This window comes from Poecilia reticulata, chromosome 10, assembly GCF_904066995.2.
Source record: "Poecilia reticulata chromosome 10, P_reticulata-male-v2, whole genome shotgun sequence".
Taxonomy (NCBI): Eukaryota; Metazoa; Chordata; class Actinopteri; order Cyprinodontiformes; family Poeciliidae; genus Poecilia; species Poecilia reticulata.
In genome coordinates this window covers 18,467,058-18,481,155 of record NC_088839.1, presented here as the reverse complement: position 1 = coordinate 18,481,155, position 14,098 = coordinate 18,467,058, and the positions used below count along the sequence as shown (strand labels likewise).

Sequence of the window (14,098 nt, the reverse complement as noted above, 5' to 3'; positions counted from 1 at the left end):
TAGAGAATCTGATTCCTCTATTCCTGATGGCCAGAGTACTAATGGATACAGTCTAGAGCAGATTAGAAGGTTTTTGGAAGTGACAAAAGGAAAATGGGATGTTGTTATAGAGGATTTTTTTCCAAACAAAAAACTGTTTGTTGACTCAGCTAAATGGTTAATGAGACAAAGGACTTCTGATGGGTTAATAGACACTGAAGTTTATAGACTTCGAAAACTGGTGCAAAAAGTTAGAGCTCAAATGTAGGGAGTTTCATGAAAGTTAGTATTTCTTTTTTCTTCCTTTGGATCCTTTTTTGTGTTATGAGTAGATTTAAAATCTCATCTTTAAACCTTAATGGTGCAAGGGATGTGAGAAAAAGAGCTGTGTATTTTGAACTTTTAAAATCTAAATGCATTGATATAGCTTTTGCTCAAGAAACTCATAGTGATGTAGAAAATGAGGTTGATTGGAAGAAAGAATGGGATGGAAATCTTGTTTTGAGTCATAAAACTTCACTAAGTGCTGGAGTAGCTATTCTTTTCTCAAGAAACTTTCTTCCATTTTCTATTGAAACTGAAGATGTTGTAACTGGAAGATTGTTAAAAGTTACTGTTAAGTATGAAAAGATAACATTTATTTTACTGAATGTATATGCTCCCGCAACTCCAAGTGAACGTTGTGTTTTTTTAGAAAAGTTGGCAGATACACTATTAAAATGTGTGTCAACAGATTATCTAATTTTGGGAGGTGATTTTAATTGTACAATAGATGACATAGATAGGAATCATTTGGAGCCACATATGCAGTCAAGGAAGAAATTGAAACGCATTATTGAAACATATGATTTAGCTGACGTGTGGCGATCTAAAAATGGAAAGATAAGGCAGTATTCCTGGGCTCACTGTAAAGAGAACTATATTACTTTGGCAAGATTAGACAGGTTCTATTGTTTTGGGCACCAATTGCAAATATTTAAATCATGTGTTTTATGTCCAGTGGGTTTTTCTGATCATTCTATGATTATAGGGAATGTGTTTATTAATAACTTAAAACCTAAAAGTGCATATTGGCATTTCAATACTGTTTTGTTAAATGATGGTTGTTTTAAAAAAGGTTTTTTATTTTTTTGGAAGCAGTGGAGACTTATGAAATGTCAATTTACGTCTGTACAGCAGTGGTGGGATATTGGTAAAATTAAAATTCAGCAGTTTTGTAATCAATACACTTTCAATGTTACAAGAGAATTGGTAAAATCTATTGAGGAATTAGAGACTGAAATTGTGGATCTTCAGGGTTTTTGTGAGTCCACAGAAAATCGAGGCCATTTTCAGGCTCTCAAAAGGAAAAAATCTGTTTTGTCTGATCTGCTTGGGCTCAGAGCGCAGGGAGCTCTGGTACGTTCACGTTTTAAAAGTATCTCTGAAATGGATGCTCCCTCTAAATTTTTCTTCAGTTTGGAGAAGAAAAATGGACAAAATCGTCTCATTCATTGCATTCGCTCTGAAGATGGAAAAGAATTAACAGAGCCCACCGAACTGCGGAAAAGAGCTGTGGACTTTTTTTCAACATTATATGCCAGTGAGCTTACAGAAGATTCTGAGATGACAAAAGAGTTTCTCAATGATTTGCCAAAGGTGTCAGACCAAGACAATGTCATCTTGGAGCATGCTCTGACGTTGGAAGAACTGCAGGAGGCGCTGCAGAGCATGGAGAATGGAAAAGCTCCAGGAATAGACGGTTTGCCTGTAGAGTTTTATAAATGGTGTTGGCCTGTGCTGGCTGAAGATCTGTTGGAAGTCCTCAATAACAGTGTGGCAAGGGGAATGTTACCCCTTAGCTGTCGCAGAGCTGTGCTCACTCTTCTCCCTAAGAAGGGTGATCTGTATGAAATAAGGAACTGGAGACCTATCAGTCTATTGTGTACTGATTACAAGATCTTCTCAAAAGTGTTGGCGTCCAGACTAAGAAAAGTGATCGATAAAGTTATACATGTCGATCAGTCCTACTGCATCCCTGGCAGATCAATTAGAGATAATATAACATTAATTCGAGACTATTTGGATGTCTCTAATTTATTGGGTTTAAACCTTGGTCTGATTTCTATTGACCAAGAAAAGGCATTTGATCGAGTGGAGCACCAATATTTATGGAATAGTTTGAGAGCTTTTGGTTTCTCCCTTAGTTTCATTGCCATGATTAAAACCCTCTATTGTGACATTGAAAGTGTACTGAAAGTCAATGGTGGTTTAAGTGCACCTTTTAACGTAAAGCGAGGTATTCGCCAAGGTTGTGCAATGTCAGGAATGTTGTATTCGTTGAGTATTGAACCTTTGTTGTGTCAAATCAGGAAAAGGTTGCAGGGGGTAAAGATAAATGAAGTTTCTCTACCTTTTCAACTTTCTGCATATGCAGACGATATTATTGTGGTAATCATAGAAGAGTCAGATGTTTTTACTTTAACTAAAATTATTGAGTGTTTTGCCAACATTTCTTCATCCAAAGTTAATTGGAGCAAAAGCAAAGCTTTGTTAGTTGGTAAGTGGACAACACAAGAACCTAAATTACCTGGCGAATTAAGGTGGCTGAAAAATGGTTTTAAATATTTGGGTGTTTACCTGGGGAATCAAATAGAGGTAATGAAAAATTGGGAAGGCTTTATTGAACTGATGGAAGGTAGGTTAAAGAAATGGCACTGGCTTTTGCCACGATTGTCTTACAGGGGCCGTACACTAATTATTAATAATCTGGCTGCTTCGACTTTGTGGCATCGTTTATCTGTTTGGAACCTCCACCAGGTTTTTTGATAAAACTACAGACTATCATTTTAAATTTCTTTTGGGACAGACTACATTGGGTCCCTCAGAGTGTTTTGTTTTTACCAAAGGAAGAAGGAGGGCAAGGTTTGATTCATTTAGAAAGTAGGAAGGCAGCCTTCAGACTACAGTTTGTACAGAGTTTTTTGTATGGTGAACAAAATGTTTTGTGGAAACAAGTTACAGAATGGATTTTTTCAAAAGTTGGTAATTTAGGTTTTGGTAAAACTTTGTTTATTGTTGATTTTTCAAAATATAGTTTAAAGTGCTTATCATCTTTTTATGTCAGTGTGCTAAAATCTTGGACCCTCATGGAAATGAAGAGAGTTGGAGCATCCACATCTTTAAACTGGTTATTATTGGAACCTGTCCTCAAGGGATCTCGTTTGGGTTCAGCTTGGGACAACATGGCCATGATCTCTGAACTGTTGATGAGAAAAGGGGTGGTCACATTGAAACATCTGCTCGAACTTGTTGGAACTGAAATGGATGATGTTGTTTCGTTGGCTCGAAGATTGGAGATGCACTCTGTAAGAACTGTAGGAATGATGCTGACAATGTTTAGGCGAATGTTGTCAGAAGAAGACAAAAGACTCATAAAGGGATGGTTCGATGGACGTCTAACACCGGACGAAGAAGATCCTTTCTTTAAGCTGTGTTTTAAAGCACAACTGAAAGACTTGGAATGTCCTGGACATTTTTTAGAGAAAGAAAAAAATGAATGGAAACTCTTTGATTCTGTGAGTGGAAAGGTAATATATATGAAATGTGTTAAAGCTTTGAACAAAGTAAAGCTAAAAGATAAAAAGATACTCCTTGGAGGGATTTTTTTAAAGTTGGTCTTGAGGTGAAACCTGCATGGGGGTTACTTTATAAACCACCATTGACTAAAAATGTTGGTGACTTACAATGGAGAATCTTGCATGGTGTCATTGCAGTTAATGCTTTTGTTTCCATTATTAATCCTGGTGTTTCAGACAAATGTCCCTTTTGTTTATTAAGAGAAACAATCTTTCATTGTTTTGTACAGTGTTTCAGAATAATGGATTTATTTACTTTACTAAGAGATATTTGGAAATTACTTGGAGAAAATTTTACAGAACAGTCCTTTATTTTTGGTTTTCTATATGGCAAAGGAAAGAAGAAAATTGGACGATTGTTAAATTTTTTCTTGGTCAAGCAAAGCTTGCAATTTATTTGAGTAGAAAATTCAAAGTCAATAATGGACAGAATACTGATTGTGTAAAGCTCTTTAAGGGTATGGTTAGAGCAAGAGTTATGTTAGAATTCAAATATTATCTAAAAATGGACGAACTAAATATTTTTCAGAATATTTGGGACTATGAAGGTGTTTTATTCAATATATATAATTCTGAACTTTCATTTATGGATGTGTTGATCTAAAATTGTATTGAATATTTTCTGGATCACTACTGTGTGAATAAATGAGGTTTTAAAAAATCAAAAATCTCTTTTGCTCTCTCTCACACATTCTGCTTGTCTTTTCTATGCACACAGTAACACACTCTGCACACGTTCTGTCAGAAACAGGCACATATATCCTGGAATCTCAATGAGAAGATCTCTTAAGCCCTTCCTATACTCCTTTACTTCTGCTCTGTGTGGGTAGTTGTAGGTTTCTGTGTATTTGAGTGATAACTTGATTGCCTGCTCCTGCTGCTCGGAGAAGGTGGAGTATCATGGAGCCAGGATGATGAGGTCACATCATAACAAAGCAAAGAACCTTCAAAACAATTAACATAAACTCATAAGGTTGGTGGGATTGAGCAGATCCAATACTGGTATCTGGAATCTGGTTCATGTCATCCTTGGAACAAACATCTTGCTGATTCCACCGTTCTATCCAATATCTCAGACGGTATTTTTGCATTAATTCACTTTACAAGAAAAGCAGGTTCAATTTCTGTACAGAAACATGCAATCAGATCAATCCAGTCAGATAAACTGATTCAAATCAAAATTTATAAAATATAATTCTATGCATTTTAGTAAGCTATCATCATATTCGACTTACAATGCCAATTATAAAACAGCCCCAAGGATCGAGTGCTTAACTTGGCATCACCATTTACCTTGAGCAAGCATGAGACGAGGGTAGAAAGAAGCAAGTCCTTTTGTCAGAAAAAGACCTCCAGCAGGACCAGGATCAGTCATACGCCATCAAAGTATTTATATACATATATGTACTTGATATATATGTCAAGTATATATCAAGTGGAGCTGATTATATTATGGATATTTCAGGTAATAGCCCAAAACATTTGTGCCTGCTTTAATATTAAAATGTTTAGCTTCCCTCAACAACAACAAATCTAAAGTAACTTCTTTTTTACTGGGCAGGTTACACATATGGTGAAGCATAATATGAAAGGATTCTGTCAGTGGGCATTGCTGCTGCAGGGTAAGTCCCATGCTGTGCAGCATCGCTTTCTTCAGAGATGTTATTGTTTTCAAAAAGAAATAGACACAAAAGAAATGCATTTTTATATGTTTTGTGTAAGCATCTAGAGCAGCTTAAGTTATGTCACAGAGAAGTTATCTCAGAAGGGAGCCAACTATGATATCTAGCAGATAACATGAAAACTAGCCTGGCCATTGCCCTCTTGTTCAACTCAGCTAAAAGAAAATCTTGCTTCCAGCATGATCTGGGAGTTGACTTGAATTATTCCTGGTCAATTTTTGCTATCGTTAACAGACACAAGGTAGGTACACCCATTTACAATCTAGAAGTTACATGGAAAGGCTGTTTACATGGTGCCAATTGTTGAAAACAGTTTGAAACTTTGACAATCAAGTGTTCTTGTCTTCATTGGACTAAAAGAAAACCTTTGTTGTATTGAGTTGTTTTGTGGCGCTCCTCGTATTCTCTAATTTACACTGTTGAATAATTAATACCTTTCAGAGCGTAAAAGCTTGTCATGAAGATGTGTTTGTGAATTACTATAGGGCTTTATTAGATCAATTTTTGTACCTTCATTAAAACTAAAGAGTTGAAGCAGGAGACTTTTTAAGATACTGCAGGTTTGGAAGTCCATCATGTCCTCATCCCCCTTGGTCTCAGAAATCTGCACACAGGTGTAGCAGCTCTGTATCATAGCGTTAATGTGTTCTGGATCCAAGAACACATTGGATCCAGGCAGTTAGGCATCATCATTTAATGTAAGCCAAAAAATCTTGGATTTGATCATCTCTATATTCATGCATATATATTCATAAACAGATAAGCTGTGAGACACGACCGTGTCTTTCAAAAACACACAGACATAAACTCACCCCGTCAAAGGCAAAAGGAAATTAATTTCACACCAGCACACATCTGTGCAGTCTGTTAGTCACACATCAAACAGAATCCCATGGGGGGAACGTCTCAATGTGAGGTAGCCATGCAGAAAAAATATTCTCTTTCGGTCCCTTTCTTGAAAGCCCCAGCGCTTACAATTGAAAGCTACATACTGATGAACCTTCAAGGTCAGTAAGCTGCCTGTTTCACAGTCAGAGCATCAGAAAACTGTCTCTATTTGTTTTTGACATTTATCCGCAGCTTTAACTTAATACTGCTCCATCGTACAAAAGCTAAACTCTCAGCTTCAAAGTATAAAGCACAGAGAAAACAGTGCCGTTCAGATCATTTGGGAGCATGTCTCTTAATCGAAAGCATGGCTAATTTAAGAAATAAATTGAATAAGGGTATATTTTATTCTGTAAAAATTGTGGCATTAATATTAAATAAGTAGTGAAAATGTACTACACTGAGACTCACCATTCCTCATTTCAAAGCTCCTTGTTGAGACATTTCTCTTAAGGACAAACTGCATAGGAGTTACAAAAATCCCACCTTCGTTCTTCAAAACAGTTCCACACTCTTAATTTTTAGACTTCAACTTTTAATCCTGTGAATTCAAGCATGAATCTAAACACAGCCTGATTTGTTTTCTCCTTGATCTCCTCCTTCAGGACTAACGTGAGTGAAAGAGCTGATATCAAAACAACTGTAATTCGCCCACTTCACTTCCAACAAAAGATTTGGACTCCAACAGCAATTTCTGCCTTTCAAAAACATAAATGACTGGCTATGATTTTACAAAAAAAAGTACAAACCAAACATTAGCCTAAAAATTATTTTTAATATATTTTATGCACCAACTGTATATTTGCTCCATTTTGTGTTAGATAAATCTGAAGTCTGATGAGAAATTGCCTGTAAAAGAGTTGGGAGGGTTTCTTTTTCTTTTTGAATTTCACATAACTAACTACAACTAAGACTAATACAACTAACATTTCTGTTGCTTTATGTTTGGGCTGAATACATCTGGCTACAAGAACAACTGCTCCTAAAATGATTTCAAAACAAATCTTTCAGTGGAACATTGCCTGGCAAGTATACCTGCTTCTTAAAGCCATCCAGTTTTGTAATGTTCCAACCAAAAATGTTAAATCAGGAAAATCAGGAAGGTGTGCATGTGCATTCAACCCCTTTTCTGATGTACCCTAATAAAATCTAGTATAACCATTTGCCTACATCATAAAAAATTGCCCTCCTGTGTGTTTTTAATCTTGTTACAAATACATTTGCTCTGTAAATGTCTGAAAATTACTGTAACTAACAAAGAGTGTCACAAAGACCAACGAAAGCATCAGACAAGTCAGAGAGTAGATCAAAGGTTTTCAAACAGTTTCCCAATCTTTGAATAGCTCACAATGCTAAGGTTAGTCTATTTAAAATAAAATAAAAACTATGGCACAACTACAAACCTTAAAATATAAGATCACCCATCCAAACAGGCAGGATACTAGGAGCAGTAATTAAATAAAACTATCAAGAAGGCTGGAGAAACAGAAGAGATTGACAGTTCTGATGGGAGAAAGATGTTGTTGAAAGAAAACCATAAGTCCTGTGTGCAATTTTAAAATCATCATTGAACAAAATATAATGTTGAACTGCATTTAGAATATGTTTAGAATTCATTTTTTAGCAACAATTTAACACAAAACCTTACCAGCACTACAGAATAACTTATTAAAGAAAGCACAATTGAACACTCCCTAGAAATCAAGTTTGACTGCTCCATTTTAAAAAGTCAATTGTAGTAACATATGACTTTATGAATAGTAAAAAGCTATTACACAATGCTCTTCAATTGTTCTAGGAGTCAAGGACACCATCTGCCTGCTCCACAACAGATGTGGTACAAGATGTCAGGGTGGTTTCGGTAAACCATATTATCGTCTAACGTCTGCCTCCCCAGTGAACACACCTCCATGCCCTGATAGATATTCCTGGAGCATGCAAGACAGATGAACCCTACATATCACTGCTATGAAATCCGTTAAAAAGGCAGCATAATTACAAAATCCACACCTTTCCATTCCATTCTCAACAGGCATTATGATTGTTTATTTCGTGCATTAATTACTAGGTTGGATTGTTCTGAGGATGTGTGAAATACATAAAACATGAACGGAATCCCCCCCCGTGCTCAGCCACAACTGCATGATCCTTGCACGATTATTGACTAAATCCTTTGTGAGACAATGAAAGACAGACCTGTCAAAACCACACGATTCTCCCAGCTTAGTTAGGCAAGGACTAAGAAATCACAGCTCTGCAGCTAACATCAACGAAAAACAAAAAAAACACCAAAATTGAAGTGCTCATACACAGTATTTAGAAACACATAAAGAGCTATGTGCACAGATAATCCATAATTTAAATATTGCAGTCGATTAGGCATCCATTTAATTGTCTTATAAAGTATCTTAATTGAGTGGTGAACAAGTAAATAACAAATGCAGTCATCCGCACGCTAAAGAAGAATCTATGAGTTGTCTTAAATCATGCGCTAACAAACAGTAGCTCCTGGATCAATAGTAGCAACATGTCTAGGCATAATGAGGACCATGCTTCAGCACAAATCCATGCTGTGATTAAAATGAGGCAAATGAACAAAACTAAGAAGTCAGCTGGCTCAGCTCTCTTCTGGCACTATCTTTTTTTTTTTTTTTTGCAGTAACAGGTAAAAAATGTCAACACACAGCTACTAACTTGAAATAATTGAAAACATTAAATTAGATTTAGCAACCTGTCTTCTTACCAGTAAAACCGTCTTGTTCTATGCGCTCGTCCGTTTGGAACTTGTTGCTAGAATGAATGGCAAACAGATTCTGTGAGTCTTTTTCCAACTCATTCTTGTCCCACGTCCCTCCTTCACTACAAACATGTTTTTCTTCAACAGAAAGGAAGTGGGCACCTTCCTCTTTCAAAGGAAACTCCTGTTAGTTTCCTTCCTCTGCACTGGAAAAACAATTGCATTCAAAGAACCAGGAACTCTGGAAACACATCCTGTGTTGCAAGCAACACTGCTTTTGCAAAGAATTATCCTGCAAACCCTAATATAAGCAGGACTTTGAAGTGACGATTGTAACTTTAAGGACTTTGTCAATAAAAATGTATCATGTAGCTAACTGAAAGTATTAAGTACGACATCACACTGTCAATGTGTAAAAGAGAACTCAACAATATGCAATATATTGTGGTTAGGGATCAACTATTTTAGTTGTATTGAGAAAGGTTTTTGAAAAATCATAGTTTTTTAATTCAGTCACTATTGCTATCCACTTATGAAACATGTTCAATTTGAGACAAAGTTTGAACATCAACACACAAATGTTCATTTTTACCATTGCAGGTAAGTGTTACCGATTGCTGACATTATTTTTGATAGTTTAAAAATAAGTGACAAGTTCTTATCTGAATGAGCAACCCATTCACACATGAAACGTTTGAGAAAGTTTATAAATCTTTCAATGTTTTGTGTGAATTTGGCCCTAGAAAAAAAATGCTTAATCTTAAACCATTAATAAAATAAGATGCTCTGGTCCAATTAAAGCTAATTTTACTTTTTTGACTTATACGTGGAGAAAAACTAACCCTTGACATCAATGTAAATACCCCAAATAGTGCACCACTTTTGAAAAAAATAAAATAAAAAATTAGAACTAAAACATGATGCAGAAGTAGATCATCACTCATCTAAGATCAGCAACTTGGGGCATCAAAGTGAGGGAAAGGCAATTCCAGAATTTAACATTGCATAATGGCTTACTTTTATATAGGCAGAATAGGAGTAGGGTATTTATTCATATGTTTTACTGATCATTTACAATTAATGCCACATGATTAAAGACACAATAATGAAAGTGTGTCTTAGAACAGTGGTGCTCCTGAGATGTCCTTCCTGACTCCCAATCTAATAAAGAATGAATATTCTTAGTTGTTTAGTGAGTGAATAATAAGATTGAATGAAGCAGACAAGTAGACAATCTACTGCCTAGCTTGCATGGCCCTTAGCCAGGCACAGCACTGTTTTTTCCCTTGTGTCAGCTCAACTCTTTCTTGTTTCCTAGTTAATGTTTATACTGAAGACAGCAGGATGGATGCTCTTCATCGAAAATAAAAATTCAGAAAACATAAACAATATCACCACCAATGTATGCGCACAAGTCCCACGGGTTATTACAAGAATCCAAGCACATCAGTAATTCCTGTTACATTACTTTTAATATATGTGTTTACACACTTAAAATGAAAAAGACAAAAATCTTTTTAATTTTTTAAAAGAAACAAAATCTTGGCCAGTTTCACCCCTTGTACTTCTACTCAGATAAACAGCAGCCATTCCATCTTAAAAGAGCTGCATTACTTGTTTTTTTTAACTTTGGGATAGTAACTATGTTTAAATGTGCCTTTGGCCACTTGTTTATCCATAAGGGGTCAGCAGTGCTTACCTCTCTTAACTCTGTTGCCCCTTTAGCTGGCTATATGCTAAGCTGCAAAACACCTGCACATGAAACATTAGTGATGACATAGATGATCTGCTTAAGTACCTGTGGGCCCTATCTTTGGCTGCACAGTATTAATCATTGTTTAACTCTTTTTAGTCACTTGTCAAAGTGTTGCATTGGAAAATAGTACAGAACAAATTGTACTATTCATTCTTAAGATTTTGGCAAAATCATGTCCCACTAAAAAAAATGCACATTTATTGTAAAAGGCTTTAAAACATAATTGTGGCTAATACTGCAAGACATTTTAGCACAAATACAATGTTTTGTGTATTTGTGTTATTCATTTTGTGAATATGGTTTTATGACATGCGAGCACCCACAGAATCACTTGTCCAGAGTCGATCATTTTGCTTTGCTGAAAAATCCTATATTGTATCGTTTACAGTATAGTATATTAGGAAAAGATGAAAGAGAAAAATTAAAAATCAAAGTCAAGCTAAATGTTTTGTAGGTTTTAGCAACATTTACCATTAATTTATGATCAATTTAAGCTTGTGCCAAATTTTTGTTTAGGCTGTCAGATTCTTTTTAAACAGGCATTAAAATCAGGCAACTCTGTGGTAAGTTCCATTCTTTAGGACCTTACCTCAATCAAGAAGAAAAATGTACAAGACAATTTATTATACTGTAATCTATCTGCTATATATCCTGTTATATATTAAGAAGTTTTATCACTAAAAAGCTTAATCAAAATTGCTATGCATCTTATTACATCTTATTATTCTTATAATCTTATTAAAATGTTGGAGTTTGTGTCACCACTGTCACACTATCAATGTTTGTTTTAAATTAATGTTATCTATTCCTCCAGTGCAGTCGGTTTATTAGATAATGTTTCTCTTTAAAATTGCACAAATTAATTTGATTTGAGATTTTAATTTGATATAGAAAGGGCATTATGAATACAATTGCTTATTATTATTATTATTATTATTATTATTATTATTATTATTATTATTATTATTATTATTATATCCAGAATTTTATATTTTATAGTGAATGTTAAAAATTGACATTGAATTAAGACGTTTTTAAATAGGCACACTTGCAATGCTGTAAAAATGATTCAAATTAAATATTTATTTTTATGAATTAAAACCTGTTTTTTTAAATTATTATTATTTGCCAAATACACAAGAACATGTGATGCGGTGGAACGCGGGAGTAGCATGTAATTGCGCAAGCGCGCAGCTTTGAGGGCGCTATGCCCCTAACACATCTACTGACTTCATTCTGACGGACCTCATTCATGTCGATTCATGTCGAAAACTGAACCCGCATGCTGATGCGCAATACTTATCCAACCTAATAGGTAAAGAAATGTTTAATTTTAACTTATGTTTAAATTCATTTGCAGGATTGTGATTGCACATTTTTCTAACATGTTCCTCAAGTTACAGCTCCGCTGAATAACGTTAGCAGCAGTTAGCATATGATTTGTAGCTTTGATAGCCGTGTTTTCAACCTGAAACAGCAGTGGACTGATATGAGAATAGTCTCTGGTTTACCTGGTTAATGGTTGATGGACAATATAGCACATTTCCTCTCTGAATAGGCCAAGGAGAGGCCATGGCAAGTCGAAAATACAATAATAGTTTTCACCAGCCTCATGAATGTCATTCACTCCACCAGGCCCATTACTAATAGTTAGCATTTTATTGTTGACCACAAAGCAATGGATTTCAAAGAAAGATTTAGTGTGTCATATTTAAAGGCTTGAATATTAATATTTACATTAACTGCTGAGCAGGTGTTTCAAGGAAGTTTTTGAAGAGGGTTAAATGGGGGGTGAGGGATGATCTTGGGTTGTCACACTAAAATAAAAACCCTGGTAGAAAAGAGAGCTGCAATACAAAGTGAGTGACCGATATCAGACTCACAACATGTAGGTCAAACACTAACATAAACATAAATACGTACATCCCAAAAATCATTTTAATTGAAGCTATTTGTCTTTTTTCTTAAGTTATTCATTAAAAATATTATCCAAGTAAGACTTTCTCATTTTACTATTTCACAACAAATAAGGAGTGCAGGTGATTTGATTTTGTAATTCTTAAAGATTGAGATATCAACTTTGCACATGTGTGAAACTCTCCATATTATAATATACTTTAGTGCTATAGTCAATAACATTCAGACAATGGTGAAACCACAAATATTACATGAGACAAGTGACCAATAACTTATTGTCCCCAAATGAAAACAGTTATTTCCTCTGGGTTTATACCAAGATAGAAATCTCTCCCTCCCATCATATGTTAAGTTCTACTGTCCAAACCTTTTCCAGCTGGTTTTGAGTCAGTTTAAATGCTGCCCTATATGATGCCAGAAAGAGCATACTATTTTTTCTTTACAATAAATATGAATTGGGAAATAAAGTGCAACATAAGACAATCCTTTTCTCAGTAGGTGATCTTACATGCTGAAGGCTACAGAATTTTGTTAAACTTGATAAGGATCTTCAATTACAGGAACTAGAAATTTGCCTGTAATTTATAAACTTTGTGTGGTATATTTCTATTGTATGGAAATTCTCATAATATTTACCCCCATCAGAATCCCATCTTTAACTTTGTCTATGTATGTATGAAGCCATTGAGGTACGCAGTTATTTACTCTCTTATTTTTCCAACTATTCCTGCTCGGAGCTTCCCTGTTTGGGTGTGTTTCTTTCAAAGATATTAATGTTGTTAATGCTACCTAGTTCTAATGGTTTGTTTTCTTTCGTAGAAATGCTCCTGGAGTCGTGCTTGTATGTTTTTATTTCAGTCGGCATTCTGTCCTGTTAGGTGGCTACCCGTCACAACAGATGGCTCCATATACTTGCTCTACTCTGGAAGTTGTTCTTGTTAAAATGGAGTAATTCCTTACCATTGTAGCCACATGTTTGCTCTAGAGGAGAGAAGTCATGGACTTCATTCAATCATCCACATAACAGTTTTATACCAATTAATCTTTTATGATTAAATGATTTCGACTGTACTGAGTTGAATTTGTAGTCTGAATACATGAATATTGTAAGGGAATTAATTGGATTGATTTCAACACAAATTTGGACCAAACTGGATTCCATATAATCATACATTACTTAAAGCTCTCTGTTTTGTAATGTGACGGCATCAATTGTTAACAGGCTCTCTATATTTCCAAAATGAATTAAGCTGAACTGAAATGTTGCCGCAATTGTAAAAATGTGTAGCACCACATATTCCATCTTGTTTTTATTCATGAAACAAATACCAACTGAAAAATAAAAATGTTTGTAAAAACTTAGGAATGACCATAATATGAAAAACCATAAAACATAAAGGTTGGAAGGAAAAACAAATAACCCATACCAGGTTTGTTGTATATAATCCCAGTGTGTAAATGCACTTAATGTTAATTGTCATAGCTGCCCTGTAATTTTTCATACAGTCATGTAAAATAAAAT

At 35.1% G+C, this 14,098-nt stretch overlaps 1 protein-coding gene across 2 annotated transcripts in view; it reads right to left on the bottom strand.

The window, feature by feature from the left end:
- Window positions 1–8,998, bottom strand: part of klhl4 (kelch-like family member 4) — a 38,259-nt gene extending 29,261 nt beyond the window's left edge. The window contains exon 1 of one of the 2 annotated variants that reach the window (XM_008420357.3): window positions 8,910–8,998. The gene's annotated coding sequence lies outside the window, so the exon portion shown is untranslated. The remainder of the gene's footprint in view (window positions 1–8,909) is intronic. The other variant, XM_081611599.1, reaches the window with a different exon arrangement.
- Window positions 8,999–14,098: the final 5,100 nt, after the last annotated feature.